Source organism: Phoca vitulina, unplaced genomic scaffold, assembly GCF_004348235.1.
Source record: "Phoca vitulina isolate PV1807 unplaced genomic scaffold, GSC_HSeal_1.0 scaffold9, whole genome shotgun sequence".
Lineage (NCBI taxonomy): Eukaryota > Metazoa > Chordata > Mammalia > Carnivora > Phocidae > Phoca > Phoca vitulina.
In genome coordinates this window covers 22,855,518-22,873,564 of record NW_022589712.1, presented here as the reverse complement: position 1 = coordinate 22,873,564, position 18,047 = coordinate 22,855,518, and positions in this window count along the sequence as shown.

The window sequence follows — 18,047 nt, the reverse complement described above, 5'->3', positions numbered from 1 at the left end:
AGACCACATCTTACTCACCATTGTCTGATATGATGTTCCTGACATATTTCTGTGTTTAATATATATTTTCTGAACTAAAAAGTGGCTGAGAAGAGGACAGCATAAATTTACTTAAGTAGAGTTGACAGATGGGAGGTAAAGTGTGAGGATTAGTGAGAAGAAGGAGTTGAAGAAGACCATGAAGTGAATAGTGATGCCATTAACTGAGATGTGAAACCCCAGAGGAGGAGCAGGTTTGGTGGTGTTGAGGAGGATAGCTCCAATTTGAGTTTTAGGTATTTGTGTAGTGCTTGGATGGAGATGTCTAGTTGGTAGCTGCAAACACAGATCTAGAGCTTGGAAGGGAGGTCTGAAAATAGCCATCAACATATTGGCAGGCATCCATATAGATTACAGTATAAATGAACATGTGTGAATAGAAATTTATGGGCAAAATGTGCAACAAAAAAAAAGGCTGCCAAGATCAAATCTGAAACAAAACAACATTTTAGGGAGGGCAGAAGGTGCTAAACCTGTGAAGGACACTGGGAAGGAGTAAGAAAATTCAGAAAATAACAATGCCATCAAAGCCAAAGGGAGAAGGTCAAGGAGGGAGTGGTTCACTGTGTCAGATTCTGCAGGAGTCTTCCTTAAATGTATCAGTCAAGAAAGGTAACAGGAAACATGGCAGGTATTTTAAGCAAGAAGGGATGGAATTCGCTGAATTAGCTACTTACAAAATCATGGGAGGGGCTGAAGCAATAGATTTTAGGCTGTGTTTTCCGATCAGTACAGAACTGGGTCATGTTTCTTCATTCTGGGACCCAGGCTGTTGGCAACTCTGCCATCTGGAGTGTCTGGTTTGTCATGGCAAGGGGAAGGGAACAAGGACATAGGAAGCACTGTTTCCTAAAACTGTTCAGTAGTGACATATGTCACCTCCACTCATATTTTATTCGACAAAGCAAGTCAAATGGTGACACCTACCTTCAGGAAGCAGAAGGATGCTATCCTACCATGCACTTAGAAGGAGGGGAACTGTAGTAGTGGTGGGCAAACCTAATGACTCCCACAGGCAAGTTATTTAATTTTCTATACCTCCCAGTATTCATCTGTAATAATTCTACTGTGCTTATTTCTTAGGGTTGTTAGAGTGTTAAATGAAGCAATGTATATAAGATTCTATAAACTGATCGATCTATAGTAACCCCCAAATAACTTTTAGGCATTATTTTGTTTCTCTATTCTTTTTCCTTCACTCTTTCCCCTCTCTGCTCTCTCCCTTTCAGCCCTGGACTTGCTCTGTCCACGCTGCATTTTGTTCTGGTCTGCCAGTGCACTCATTCTACAAATGAGAACTGCCCTTATCTCCATCTCCCACCCCACAAAGCCACTGGTAGGGAAAAAAAGGAGAACAGAAAATTCCTCTTCTTCCTTGTCAAAATAAATCAGATTCCTCTCTTAAAAGATGAAAACTCAAGATTATAAAATTATCCCTAGGCAAATGCCCTATACCCTCTACCTCTCCTAATCAGTAACAGTGGGCTGGTGCAACAAGCACTGAAACGTAATTTGGGGCCAATTGATTCCTTAGCTCTGTGATCAGCTACTAAGGTGATTTTCACTTTTAATCAACCTTGAATGGCTTAGAGCTGCATATTCCCTGAGGCAGCATCTCAGACAAGGAAGAATTGGTATGGACAATCTTTCTCTAGCTGTGAATTCTCTCTTTCTCCCTAAACCAGGGAATTGTATGCCTTCACAAACCTATTTCTGTTCTCTCCCTGAGAGCAAGAACATCCATCACAGCTGTAGCCTGGGAGGGGAAGTATCCTGCGTACAGCTGCCTCAGCTCCTCACGCTAGGAGAAATGCAGAGGAATTTACAAAGCCACACATGGTCAGGGCAAGCCATTCCCCTGAGGCTGAGACCCTCTTTGTCTTTCTCTTTGCACCCACCCCTTCTCTGAATCTCCAGCTCCATGGCAGTCTAAGGCACACTGGGTTGTCCCCGATGCCCTAAGTTTTACCTCTTTCCCCTCATTCCTTGGGATCAAGGTATCCTCCTGGGAATTCCTGACACTGATGAAAAGCATCCAGCAACAGAACATCCCTTCTTGGTTCTGACCTTGCATTCTTTTTTTTTTTTTTTTTTTTTTAAAGATTTTATTTATTTATTTGACAGAGAGAGACACAGCGAGAGAGGGAACACAAGCAGGGAAAGTGGGAGAAGGAGAAGCAGGCTTCCCGCCGAGCAGGGAGCCCGACGTGGGGCTCGATCCCAGGGTCCTGGGATCATGACCTGAGCCAAAGGCAGACGCTTAACTGACTGAGCCACCCAGGCGCCCCTCTGACCTTGCATTCTTAAAGAAGGAGGGATGGTGATATTTTTCTTCATGCTATCGTCTCCATCAAAAATACATTATTTGGCAGTTTCTCTCCACATTGAGACATTGGTTGTAGTATAACTGTGTTCATATCATTGCTGGAGTAAAATAAAGTTTTGCAATAATTAAAAAAAATACATCATCTGGGATGTCTGAACTCTCCTCCTGATTTCCTATAGAGTGCTTAGGAAGGAATAAAGCCACTGGTCATAAGTGGCCAACCCTGCCCACCCTCTTCCTACAAGCCTGAGCACTCTACCAGTTTATCTCATGCAAGATATCTGGTTCTAGCATGCAATCTAATGGCATCAATATCCTAAAGTCCATTGGTTGACTAGCCGATGAATTAGGCATCTACTATATCCCAATCATGCCCTAGATGCTGAGGACATGGAATAGACATGATTCATGCAATACTTTGTTTTGTTCAGATAGTCAAATAATTCAGATAGTCAAAAAATATAGCAATTAATATAATACTAAGCAGATACAAGCATCAGCATTTTGCCAGATTTTCTAAAGAATTAAATTGGCGAAAAAGAAAATGTTACCAAGAGAATTGAAGAGCTCTCTGCCAACAGTTTAATTTTCCTTTCTCCCTCTCTCCTTCCCTCTCTCCTCTATTCTTTCCCCAAGGTAACTACTAGTCTGCTTACCTGGTGGTCATGTGTTACAAAATGCATGATTTTGATTTCTAAGAATATATCAAAATGGTATCATATTTTATAAGACCTCTTGGACATTACATCTTCCATTCAAAATTATGTTTTTGACATTTATCCAATTAGGCACACATAGAGTGAATTCAGTATATTCTCCAAATTTACTGTTATTCTGTTATGTGAGTTTACCATAATGTATCTTTTCTATTTTTGATGAATATTTACATATTTAAAACTTTTTGCTATTAAGAATAGTGCTGGTAAACATTCTTGTATATGCCTCCTTGCTCATATGTGTGAGAATTTCTCAAGGGCAGTGTTTTTCAACCTTGTTTTGACAAGGACACACAGTTTTACTACATTTTATGTTATCATCCACAAGCCCAAGTGCAAACACACATAAACATATACATGCATCTAATTGAAGCAAAACTGCAGTACAATTTGATGTATTTCTATTCTACTCTATTCTATTCTATTCTATTCTATTCTATTCTATTCTATTCCATTCTATTCTTTCTATTCTATTCTTTTCTAAATTCTGAGAGTGACATACTGAATTGACTCTATGACCCAGCAATGAGTCAGGACCTAAGGTTTAAAAAACACTGGCTTGAGGTATATATCTGGGAGCAGAAATGCTTGGTCAGAGGGTATGAGTGTTCTCAACTTTATTAGATATTGTCAAACTATCTTCTCAGTAGCAAGATGTATCCAAATTTAGAGATACTAAAATAAGGGAAAATGTGCCTTTTATAATCTAAGTTATGTGATAGCTGAATGCTAATTCTTTGTCCATTATACGAGTTTCCAGTATTTTGTTTACTTGCCTTTTCACTGTCTTTATGTGTATTTTTGTAAGTGGAAGTTTTTAATTTTAGAGTAGACAAATATATACATTTTTTTCTATATGGCTTATTTATTTAGTAGGCTTTAAGGTATTCCTACTCGATGTCATAATCTCCTCCATCCTTTTCTGAACTTCTGCAGGTTTAATTTTTTCACTGTAGACTTTTAATCCATTTGGGATTGATATTTTGTTACAGTGTGACATAGGGATTAATGGGAATAACCAATTATCAAAAAAACATTTTGAGTAACCCATCCTTTTCCCATTCATTTTTTAAATATTTTGTTTATTTATTTTTTTTAATTTTATTTTATTATGTTATGTTAATCACCATACATTACATCATTAGTTTTTGATGTACTGTTCCATGATTCATTGTTTGCGTATAACACCCAGTACACCATTCAGTACGTGCCCTCTTTAATACCCATCACCAGGCTAACCCATCCCCCCACGCCCCTCCCCTCTAGAACCCATTCATTTTTAATGCCATCTCGGTCATATACCAAAGTACCCAAAATATGTTGAGTTTGTTTCTGCTCCATTTTTTTTCAGTTGTTCTATTTATTTATCCCCACACAAATATCACAGTATTATTTACTAAGGTTTTTAAATCTTCTTTCAAATTGTGTTATCTTGATGGTTTATTTTCCTATAATCTTTTAGGATCAGCTTGTTTAATTCTATGAAAAACCATGCTGAGACCGACTGGAATTACATTGAATTTATAGAGCAATTTTGGGAGAATTGTCATAGTTTAACTATTTATTTTTCCAGTCCATCAATGTAGTGTATCTCCTTATACATTCAGTTATTCTTTCAAGTCTTACAATAAGGTTTTTGCATATTCTGTTATTTTTACATTTTGATAAATGACATTTTACTTTATTATTACATTTTCAAATCAATTAATGCAGTTGAATAAAAATATTATATCTTTATCTTTTATCTAGCAAACTTACTTATCTAATTGGTTTTAATAGTTGGTCTGTGTACTGTCTTGGATTTTCTATATAGATCAGCATTATCTGTGAAAAAAGGTAACTTACTATATTCATTCCAATCCCTAAACATTATTTTCTGCCTTACAGTTGTCTTGTTGCTACCAGCACAAATATTAAAAACACATCTTATACAAATGGACATACTGAACCTCATGGTATGCTATGCTGAGAAGAACACAACCTTATTTCTGTGTTAGTCTCACCAAAAATGCATAATCTCGACCCAATTGTAAAAACAAAAACAAAAACAAAAACAAAAAACAGCAAACAAATCCAAACTAAGGCACATTCAACAAAATAACTGATCAACATTTGTTAATGTGTCCAGATCATGAAAGACAAGGAAACACTGGGGAATTATTACAAATTGCTGGGGACAATTATGTCTAAACAAGGAAATGTAACATAGAAACCTCTTTAGGAAACTAGACCAGGAAAAGGGTATTATGGCAAAATTTGAATAAGGTCTTTAGTTGATAGCATTGTACTGATGTTAACTTCCTGGTTTGATAATTATACTATGGGTCGTATAAAATGTTAATATTGGTGGATACTGGGTGAGGGATATAAAAAAATTCTGTCCTTTTGTTTTTCAACTTTTCTGTAAGCTTAAAATTCATTGAAAATAAAAAGTTAAAAAATCATAAGTTTGCAAATTGGCATCCTTGTGTTATTTGGGATTTTGCGGAAATACCTTTAATGTTTGATAAATAAAGTACGTTGTTTGCTATAAGTGTTTGTTAGGTAGAAATTCTTCACCTGTTTAAGGGTTTCCTTCTTATTCATAGTTAGCTAAGTGTGTGTGTGTGCGTGTGTGTAATAACATCTGAATATTGAATTTCATCTGGTACATTTTCTACATCAACTGAGATATTCAAGTACTTTGTTTCCCCCTTTTTTCCCCTTTTAAAATGTGTTTACTACATATTTTGACCTTGCTACATTTGCTAAATATCAATGCATCCTTATCTTTTGAGATAAACTCTCCTTTGACAAATGTATTTCTTTTAAAAGATACTAATTTTTTAGAGAGGTTTTTGGTCAATAGCAAAAATGAGAGAAAGGTACAGAGGTTTTCCCCATACCTCTGCCCCCACACATGCATAGTCTCCCACATTATCAACATCCCCCATCACAGGGGTACATTTTTTATAACTGGTGAACCTACATTGACACAATGTTATCATCCAAAGTCCATAGTCTACATTACAGTTCACTCTCGGTGTTGTGTATTCTACAATTTTGGACAAATGTATAATGACATGTATCCATCCAATAGTTTCATTGCCCTGAAAAGCCTCTGACTATTCATTTCTTGCCCCACTCTCACTTTTTACATACGTTGCTAGATTTTGTTCTTATACCTATATTCATTAGATAGATTACTAGTAATTTTACTTTCTAAAATTTCTATTGCTTCATGGTCCATGGTCTTATCCTTTTTTTTTTCTCCCTGGGCTTCATTTTACTTTCTCATTTACTTATGGCTTTTGTATTGCTTGTGACTCATTCTGTTATTTATTTATTTATTTATTTATTTATTTATTTATTTATGCAGTTTAGCTTTCCCATACCTTCCTTCTTGAATAACCTGATGTAGAATTCTAGTTGACTGTTATTTTCCCCTGGTACTTGAAAGGTATTATTCTATGGTCTTCTAACCTGTACTTTTACTGGCAAATTTTGTCACCAGTCCCATCGCTACTCCTTTACAGGTAATCCGTTCTTTTTGTCAAGTTGGTGTGTTTGTTTGTTTAGGATTTTGTCTTTGCTGATATTCCAAAGTCTATTGAACATCTACTATGCTCAGGGATGAATCTGAGGGTAATAACTTTTCTAAATTCTAGAAAATTATCAGTCATTATCTTTTAAAACATTGCCTCACATACATTAATTCTCTTTCTTCCCCAGAATTATTTGAATATATATTGAATTTTCTTCTTCAGTCCTTCATGCTCCTTTCTCAGTCTTTAAAATATTTTCATAGTTTGATCTGTTTGTGCTTCTTTCTGAGCACTTGTACCAGATTCATTTTCTAACGAACTGATTTCCTTCTGTTATGTTTAATCTATTGTTTAACTAACTTACTAAGTTTTTAAAAAAATTTTTATTTATTTATTTGACAGAGAGAGACACACAGCAAGAGAGGGAACACAAGCAGGGGGAGTGAGAGAGGGAGAAGCAGACCTCCTGCTGAGCAAGGAGCCTGATGTGGGGCTCGATCCCAGCACCCTGGGATCATGACCTGAGCCAAAGGCAGATGCTTAACGACTGAGCCACCCAGGCGCCCCCAATTTGTTAAGTTTGTTAGCTTAATAACTATATATTTTTATGTCTAGAGTGCCACCTATTTTCTCTTTTCTAAGTCCACATTAATTTTCCTCCCATCTTTCATTTCCTGTTCCTTTTTTTATGCCATAAACATTTCAATACTATTTTATGGTATATGCTCTTCATAATTTCAAACCCTTGGGATGTTTTTTTGTTATTTCCAATTCTTGTCCCTTATTGTTGTGCTTACTATTTCTTCCTTGTGGTAGATCATTTCCTTGTGTGCTCTGTCATTTTTTTACTGTAAGCTAATTTTCAGGTGTGTGCTTGTGTATATATTTTCATTGGGAGTCCCATGTGCCTTGATTGGAGGAGATTGTTCTAGTGAGATATTTTATATTTGCTTTGATGTGGCACTATAGCTATTTTACTCCTCTGGACTAAATTTCATATTGATGACCTTGAAGTGGGTTGAAGTGTGTTCCCTCCCAAAAATGATATGTTTAAATCATAGCCCCTCATATCTATGAATGTGTCTTATTTGGAAAGAGGATCTTGGTAGATGTAATCAAATTAAGATGAGGTATGAGGTATATTGGATAAGGGTGGACCCCAAGTCCAATGACTAGTATCTTTATAAGAGAAAGCAGAGGGAGATTTTGGTACAGAGACCCAGAGAGACACACAGGAAAGAAGGTCTTGTGACAATGGAGACTGGGCTGGGAGGGGGGATGCAGCCACAAACCAAGGACCACCAAGGATCGCCAGCCACCACCAGAAGCCAGATGAGCAGCCTGGAACAGATTCTCCCTCAAAACCTCCAGAAAAAGCCAACACTGTCAGCACTTTGGTTCTGGACTTCTGGCCTCCAGAACTGTGACAGAAAGAAATTTCTGTTATTTTAAGCCACCCAATTTGTGCCATCATATGGTCCTGGTTTGGGATTTCCTGTGAGGATAATAAACTTCCAATTTTTAGCCTTTGGAACTTTTATCTGGGTTAGATACCTCCTGGCATCAGCTTAGACACTCACTGCTTTGACTTTTAAAATCCCATTTTACTCCTGGCACTTGAGGGGTTCCTTTTTCCCCTATGAATGAATTTTACACTATCATAATTTTGTTTTAAATATTTTATCCAGTACAGACAAGTGCATCTAAAAGGAAAGGTATCTATCTGTCTGCCATATTTCTGGGCCCTGAAATCTGATTTTCATTTACAGGCATAGAAAGGAAATCACAGTAGAGTGCTATTAAGGGAGAGTAAAATGCCCTATGGATACAAAGAGGTAGGGAGATGTGGAAAGTAAGAAGTGTGAAGGGATGCCATGCACCCCACAAAGTCTTCCACACCTCCAATTATTCTCATATCCGAGAAAGCACAGGCTCCTCCAAGTAACCTGCAAGACCCTGCCTGCATTTCCTTCCTCACCTCGCACTACCTCCTCCCTCTCAGAACCCGATGCGCGGGCACAGAGGTGCCTTCCATTTCCTCAATTGTACCATTATGTCTTTCACGTACTTGTCTCACGTGTGAATTTCTTCTGAGAAAATGTTTAGCTCCCCTCTGGTGTCCAAGTCCGGCATAACCTTCAGGCTTTCTCCAGATGAGAAACGCCCACCAGCTACCTGATTAAAGAATGGACGAGAGAGAAGCAAGACTGAAATCAGGAGACCAGACAGGACATGATATGGTCTGAACTAAGGTTTGGGGATGGAGAGGAATAGATGGCACTTGCTTGGGAAAAGTCATCGACTTCTTATTATTAAACAGGTGGTATTGTCCAGTCAGCAGATATCTTGTGCATATTTTGTCTTTATTTTTCTTAACAGACCAGAAATTCTCTTAGGTCAGGAATATAATAGAAACACATGTTATAGGAGCACCTGGGTGGCTCAGTCGTTAGGCGTCTGCCTTCAGCTCCGGTCATGGTCCCCGGGTCCTGGGTTCGAGCCCCAAGTCGGGCTCCCTGCTTGGCGGGGAGCCTGCTTCTCCCTCTCCCACTCCCCCTGCTTGTGTTCTCTCTCTCTCTGTGTCTCTCTCTGTCAAATAAATAATATCTTAAAAAAAAAAGAAACACATGTTATATTCCACACAGAGCCTATTCCAGGACTTTGCAATAAGGCAATACACATTTTTTGAGTGAGGGGATAAAGTTATAAGTTCATGAACATATATTCACTGAAAATATATTTTCCCCCATATTCCAGTATATATGGCCTGGCCATCAATCAATTTGCCTCATTTTGGTTTTTATTCAGGGAGGAGTGGTATTTTGTGTTGTTTTGAGAATGGCTAGTGGGATTCATCTTAAAATTCATCATATAATTCTCCCGTTATAATCTTTTATTTTTCTACCCTCGTTGGGTCTTGTGAGACCTCAGAGAAGGGACTTTGCTCATTCTATGTAATCACGGAGGGCTTAGCATATTTTTGGCCCTCATTAAATGTTAACATCAACAGAAGCATCATGAAGAAAGATTACACAAGAGGGAAGTAAACAGAAAGCAAGAGTTGGCAACCGCCAAATGAATACACCCACTTCTTCCCCCAAACTCATGATTATAGAAGGTACTTATTTTTTCAGCATCTTTAACTCTTTCATTTCTGGCTACAAATATGGAGCTGAACAGATTGCAAAATCATTTTTCTAAAGAATTCATCAGGAATCCAAATTATTTTTTCACTGCAGCAGCAAATTCCAAGAATCATAAAACAACATTTATTCTTTTGAAACCTCCAAGGTCAGCAGCATCCATATTGGTAGGAATAGTACATGCAGCCTTAGTTTTCCTTTTTCCCCCAAGTCAAAGTGCTCCAGTGTGACAGGAGCTCTCTGGTGCCAAAGGACTGTGCCTCTTCACTCCTGTCTATAGAAAAACCAGGGAAATATATATATATATATAGTAGGATCCAGCAACCAAACACCTTGTCTCCATCAACAGTTCTGGCTGGATCAGCTGCTTTCTGATTCTAATTAAGTCTTTCCAAAAAAAAAAAATTATATGTCAGCAGAAGTGAGAGAAATAAAGGAAGCATTTTTACTTGGCAACAGTGAAACTTTTCGTTCGCCAAAAAATATGTGAATGAAATAAACCTTTAAAGGCTTATGGTTTCTTTGTCAATATGAATCTAATAAATTAAAATTGGAAATATTTTCTGCCATCCCCATAAGATCTCATCAATCATCAGTGTGCTTCATCTCTCTGCATCCTACCTCAATTCCAATGAGGGAAGATAGCTGGCAAGCTCTGGGGATTAGTTAAGGCAAGCCACATTTTTAGTAAAGAAACAGGACTCTTGCTAAAGGAAGTTTGAAGTGCTAGCTGCAGGTTTGCTTTTTAAATGTGCAAAAGGAAAAAAGATGTTTTTGATGAGAGAGGGAAAAAGAAAAGAAAAAAGAAAACCTTTGGAATCTTCAAAGTTTGTGTTTGTTGCCATTACAGCTCAGTGTCCACACCAAAGTCCCAAAGACAGGGATGTGAGAGGAATGAATTAGATATTATCCTCACATCTACATCCTTCAGTTTGAATGGTGTATAACATCACCCAGGCAGAGAAGTAGGTGTTCTCTGAGGATAAATATAAAAAACCATTTACCAGGTAAAATTTGCACTCTAGTTAAATCACAAAACTATTTTTGCCTCCCAAATATTTCCTTAGACTACAATATCATTAACCTGTTTGTGTATCATGTAAATATAATATAGACTGAAGCCTTGACTGTCCTCTTTGTTTTTTAAAAAGATAAAGAAATGAAAGGGCTTTTCCATTTGGATCATTTGGACATTAAGCTCTAAAGCCATCAAATCATGAAACTCAGAACATCATAAGAAATTATTGAAGACCTAGACCAGGAGTCATAAGCTGAGATGTCTACAGATCTTAAATGAATGTTGCAAGGCCAGTGTAAACTATGTGAAATGGTGAGTTCTATGGTGAAGTGTACAGCCCAATTCTTATCTTAAGAATGTGATTTTTAAAAGTGGTCAAATAAGTAAAAAATATTTTAGAAAGCACATTGAAGACCAAGAAAGACTCATCTGCAAAGTCTCCAGGTTTTAACTTATAACCTCTGATCTGATAAAAGAGTTGCAGAATTTCTGACCATTTTCAGATTTCCAACCAGAAAGGCCATTCTCTTAGAAGACTGGGTAGAATACTCTGATGGCAACCTAGCTTTCACAGCCACACTTCTCATCTTTATAGCTAATACATGTTTTAATGCTGACGTATCAACCAAAACAAGAGATTTTCTTTACTTCTCTGGCTAAAATAAAATCTCATGTTGCAAAAGCCCTTCCCTACTGAGAAATTCACAACTGTTTTCTATACTAAAGAGAAATGATTATATCCTAATAACATTGTAGGTACTCCATGGGAAACCAGAATCTAGAGCCCAGAGTTCCCATTTGAGCTTGACAGGCAACATTGCATGAAGCAATGACTTCCCCTGGTATATGCATGTTAACCAATGGTGCAACACTGAAGATTTAATGATGTGCGGTTGGTGGAAAGATCATTGGGTATGAATAGGAAAGACGTGAGTTCAAATTCTGACTCTACTTACTATCTGATGAACATGCTATCTGAACATTTTGGGTTTAGGAACATAACTTAATCCCCAAACTTACTAATTGTGGAGTCTGAGATAGTTAAATGTCTTACATATGGATTGGTCCTTGGTCTGGAGAAAGATTGAGTCTGCAGAAGAGAAGAGCCATGGCAGGGTATTTGGAATCTGAGCTGGTAAAAGCCTGGAAATGAGGTGGGGGCTGACATAAGCTCCCTTGCAAGAATTTAACAGGAACATCATTTTCCCAGTTTTTGTAGCAGTTTTTGATAATGCTGTTTCTTATAAATGCAGCTGCATAAAATCTCATTTAAAGAGCTGGCTTTGCTATGATCTAAGTCTTTGCCCTTCACATTCAAATAAATATTTCTTTTGATCTCATTTTGTTTGTATATTAGTTAATTGACATTAATAACTCAAATTAGAATTTACACCCTATCTCTAAGGAAGAAGTATAATTTAATTTTCTTCCTGGAAAAGGGGAAAAAAAGAAATCTTCAGCATAGCCAAGCAGGTTATGGTATAACTTTCATTTGCCCCTCTAAACCCACTCTAACATTTTCCACATTATTTACTACCCTTGGAGGCTGCACTGTACGGAATCACTTGACCTCCAGCTTCCATTTTGGTTCTACCAATGGGACGAACCAGCAGAAGTTGAAAGAGTGGGAGGGATGAGAGGTGGGGGTTGGAAGGGCTTGGTCTTGTGCTTCTGCTAGAATCCTTACAAACTGTCAGATTGCTTTTTCCTATCCAGCTCTTATGCCAAGCTCCTTTTCTTGTCCCTTCAGGCCTGGAAGTGGGAGCAGCAACCCTTTTGCTTCCCTAAGTGTTTCTTCTGTCTTTGTAAATTGATCTGTCCAGGGAATGACCCTTGGGAAGCAGATTCTAAGATGGAGATGTATGGGCATGAAGTTTGTTAGGAAGTGCTATTAGAATCAAAACCTGTGGGAAGGAAGAACAGGAAGCAAGAAAGGACAGAGGAAGAGATTGAGTCAACCTCAAGCAACTAGGAGTTCTGAAGCTGGGATGGACCTTCAGAGTTGCCTTGTTGAGGAAGAAGGGAAAGGCTTTATGCCCATATGCTGACAAGTTGCCGGGTGCAGATGGCCCCAACAAAGGAGCATGAAGCTGGGTGAAGTGACTATCTTCAGCCCATAGGAAATAGGACCTGCAGATCTGACAAGAAACTTGAGCAAGGCAGTGCAGCACTCATGACAATCCACTCTTTGTTCTTCTTGGATCAACCTATTTTTATATGTTATGGAGAAGCTCTTCCAGGATACCAGTTGACCTCTTTTCCTGGGTGAGACTTATAAGAAGAAAGCTAGGGGGTAATAAACCTTTGTTTCAGCTGGTCTCAAGGTTACACTGTGACTTATTATCTTCCTCCTTTATTTTACATTTTAGATTCCCCTCTCTCTTGGTTAGCACTTTGGCTGGTCTAGTTGGCTGGTGGGGTGACCTAGATTTTCATTCCTGAAGACTCCAAGCACTTCATCACCATGCCTTCATCAGGTTACGGCTGTTGCAGTTGTCCATTTATCATCAAAATTGGGAAAGAGGGTTCTAAGGCACACCCAGCTAATTTGCTTAGGTGCCACACATAATTCCCCTCTACCCGCACTGTGTAAAAACAGTCCAATCTCCTTCTGAAGATCAGTTCCATCTCCTGATTAGGTAGAGATTCCTCTTCTTAAATGCATGTCTCTTGGCATGAGAAACCTAATGTTTCCAGATGGCAGCCTTAGCTTAATATTCAGTTGCATGCTTGTTGTATTCCCTGCTGGAAACATGTCTCCTTTGAGCACCAGGACCTCTAAACCCACAGAGCCTAGGCACAAATTCCCCCATGGAGTTGATTATATCAATGGGAAGTGAGGTTATTACTGCTTCTATCCCTTGGTTCCCAGACACATATATTTTACCTGTTGGGGACACAACACCATATAATAGCTGTTTATTTCGTGTATATATTACATCTAGGAGGATGGTGCTCCATCCTTGCAAAGTAATGTCCTCAGGGTGGCACATCAGCTATGCCATCAACAAGCCTTTCCATCACTCTATTAGTTTGGCAACTTCTGGATGGTGCAGTATGTGATAAGACCCAGTGAGCACATGGCTACTTGCCCACTCCTGCACCTCCTTTCCTGTGAAGTGACTCACTTGTTTTGATGGAATGTTATGTGAGATGCCATGTTAATGGATCAATCATTCTCAGCTTTCAAATAGTGTTGCCAGTGGAGGCTCTACAGGTAAGAAAAGTAAACTCAAACCAGATATATGAATCAATTCCTATAAAAATGAATCACTGCTCTTTTTAGCATAGATGATATCCACCGTAGCCAACTTTCTGCCAAGTGGCTGATTGATCTCAAAATAAAATGCCATACCAGGGAGGAGGTGTCATGATTGTTTTCTGTTTTCTATTACTGGTAAGTGGGATATTTGTCAGTACCAGGGGCTAGATTAGCACTGGGGAGTGGCAGCTCATGTTGTTGGACCCATGCATAGCCTCCATTCTTGCCACTAGAGCTATTCCACTCACATACTGTTGACTACTGACATCTGATGATAGAGGCTGATTGTTATCAACCGGTCAAGTTGTTCTGTCCTGTCTAGTTGTTGGTTTAGTGGTGGATTTTTTTTGTAGTGGGTGCTCCAGGTGACCATTATCATGGAATACAAAGAACTTTATACTTTCTTCTCACTCCCATTAAGTCGATACATAGCTCTCTGATCCAGACTCTCTTAATCTGATCTTTTCATCTGTCTTGACCAACTAGCTAAGTCATTTGTTTGTCCATGATTTTGCATATATTCTCATCTGGAGAGGAGAAAGGGAGAAAGAAAGGAAGGGAAAAAAGAGAAAGAACAGTTGAAACATTGATTGCTAATTTCATGAGAACCTTAAGCAATCAGAGTACTATGGCAGGTATTACATATTCCCATATAGTTTAAGCATCCAAAGACTCTACAGACAAATATTTCTTTCATACTTGAAATATTCAGCTGGACAAATAATGCTGATATTTAAGTTACTTCAAACATGAATTATTTGACACATCCATAAATCATCTTCTTTTCTGAAATTTCCGGCAAATTAAAAACAGGCAGATAGAAACAGCTTTCAGAATGAGGTAATTCCAAATAAATTTACATGAATTCAAGAAAGAAATAATGTTTCCTCCTTTGTGAAATGTTACAGCAGAGAGGAGAAGGATGAGGAAGAGGGGGAGGGGCCAAGAAACATGCAGGGCTTCAACTCATGCTGGACACATAGCACCCTCCCTCTGCAGCTCATTACAAGGGAGCAGGACACAGGGAATTGCCACTTCCTTCCCAAGGTCCAAACATTTTGAGCAGCTCAGGTTTTTCTCCATGATGCTTCTTCTGGCATTTTCAGCCTTCTTCCCCAGACCCAGTATCAGTTACAGCTTTAGCTCTAATTGGTATCAAACACTTTATCCCCGTTAGAAAGCAAACATTCTATAGAAATAGAATAAAACTTTAGTGTCCTTTTTGTCATTTATTACTCATATTCTTAATAACTTTTGGTTGAATGTCTCATAAAATGCTGGGCTCTGGGCATATGTGGATGAGCAACACAACCTGTCTGAGTCCAAATATAACAACATGTCATGCACATGATAAAAGAAGTAAAGGGGATTATAGAAGCAAATATCAGGGTACTTGTCCCAGTCCAGGAGAGTATAGGGATGGGGTCAGAGACTTGACATTGAGGCTAAGAGCTGAAGGGTACTTAGGAGTAAGACCAGAGGGAGGAGAGGGCTGGAGAGGTAATAAAAGATTGGAGTCTATCCCAAGGCCTGTAGGAAGCCACTAATGGGTTTCAAGCATTTTTCTTTCTTCTCTCGCACTTCCCCCTCTTTTTGGTATTTTTTGAAAACAACTCTTAGTGACCCACTGAAAATGGAAGAAATGCATAGATTTAAGAGCTGTTTTGAAGGTAAATTCAGCCAACTGATGTTGGGGTAAGAGATAGGCAACCTTCACCTGTGAGTAGATGGTGTTCTCACAGACTGAGATTGGGAGCAGAGGAGGAGGAGGAGGAGCAGGTTCCCTTACTGTTCCCCTATCACAAATATAAATATGCCTTTTATACAGAAGACTAGAGTAAGTGTTCTTTTGTTCACTTTTTTTATCCTCAGCACCTAGTCATAGATCTCATTTCAGATTTCATTTCAAATGAATTGATTTGGAGCTTAATTCCTACTTGATAGCAGGGAATAAATACTTTTCATTCAAAAAGTCCATTGAACTGAAAATGCATTTTCATGTAGAATACAAGTGTAGGATAACCTAAAGAGGCAAAAAAGAAACAACAATAACAACAACAACAAGAATTAAAGAAACACTATGGTTGATTTACACTGGGCCTGGAAAACTCAATAACATCCTTTAGTTTTGGAGTGTTCCAGAATTCAGGCCTGGATTTCCTTCCCTTCAATACCTACACTCATATTTCTGATTCAATATCATGGCTCTAATGGCTTTAAATACCATCCACACTTTGACAACTCTTAAGTTTCTATCTTCAACTCAAATCTGTCTGCTCAACTTCAGATTCGTATATTAAATTCCCTAATTGATATCTTCACATGACATCTAATAAATGTTTCAAATGTAGCATGTATAAAACCAAATTATATTCCCCCAGATTCCACCTTACCTGAGCTCTGCTCCATTTTTCTTGTTAGAAGATAGATGAGAAACAGTAAAGTATCCCCCAAATTGAGAAGGCACTTTGAGACCAGAAAATGAAGCCCATTCCATACAGTTGACACAGAATTTTATCCGGGGTAACTTACTAACTGGGGGGTGGGGGATCAGATGGAGGACAATCCATGGTAGCTGCATAATTATTCCCTGCAAAATCCAGACCTTAGTCCACAAATTGTATAGAGTGAGGGGACCTGCAGAAGGGCATTGTAGCAAGATTAAAGGATTCACACATACCTCAAAGGGCAGCTTGCATTCACCTAATTGACAGCGAACCTTCAACTAGATCTTGTGGCATCACCTGTGCATCAAGAAGAAGAAAGACCATGTTATCTCTAACAGATTCACGGGAAGCCAAAGGAAGCCTCCCCCCATTCTGGCCTTGACAGGCATTTCTAAAGCATGTATATTAATCTCCAAGGGGCCCAGAACACATAGTCCCAAGAGAGGTCATTGAGCAAACATGAACAAGATGGAGGGCCAAAATGGAGTCCGTATTGTCAGCACTCCTACACTAGCCATCTAGGTCTTTAGGACAAAAACTTTCTCTCACATCCCACATTCAGTCCTTCCCAAAATCTGTGGTTGCCACTTTCAGGAAATATCCAGATTCTGACTACTTCCCACCATCTCCAATGCTGCCACCCTGGTCTGAGCTGCCATCATATCTCACCTGGTTTCCTGAGGTAACTTTCTAACGTATCCCCTTGCTTTTATCCTGAACCCTACAGTCCATGTTCAGCAGAGAAGTTCCTTTTAAAACAGAAGTCACATTAGTCATGCCATTTCTCTGTTCAAAAGCCATCAATGGTTTCCCAACTCACTCAAAATAAAAGCCAAGGAAGATGTATATGATCAGATATACATTTAGGTAACTCCCCAACCTACTTTAAGTTTTTGCTCAGATTTTACTTATTTAGTGAGTCCTTCCCTGACAACTCTATTTAAAATAGCCATTCCTCTTTCTCTGGCACTTCCAATCACACTATGGTGTCCCTTGCAATCCCTTCCTCCCCAACCTTGTTTCCATAGCCGTTATCAACTTCTAATAAAACATATACCTTACTTATACATTATGCTTATTGTGTATCATCTTTGTCTTCCCACTAAAATACAAACTCCATGAGGGCAGGGATCTTTATATGTTTTTGTGTTTGACGTACTGTAAGAGCCTCAACCAGACCTGACACATAATAAGTACTCAAGGGTGTTTGTTGAACAAATGAATGCCTTCTTTCTGCTCATGAGGCCATGCAGTCAGCAGTATACTATATTATTATTTACAAATACTTGGTGTCCCTGCCTGCAAAGAACTCAGAAATAGCCATGTGACTTGGTTAGCCAATGAAATCTGAGCTGAAGAAATAATGGATTATATTTGGTCAGAAGCTTTAAGTACCAGCATGTGGTTTACCATGCCCTCTCTTCCCCACCTCTGCACTGATGAAGCATGTGTTGAGACGGAGCCTCCTATATCCTGGCTTCCTCAGTGTCAATGATGAGGAGAACCCTCTTATAGATCATGATGGACATGCAGTCTAATGATAAATGAACTAGCCTATCCTCACTGATACAG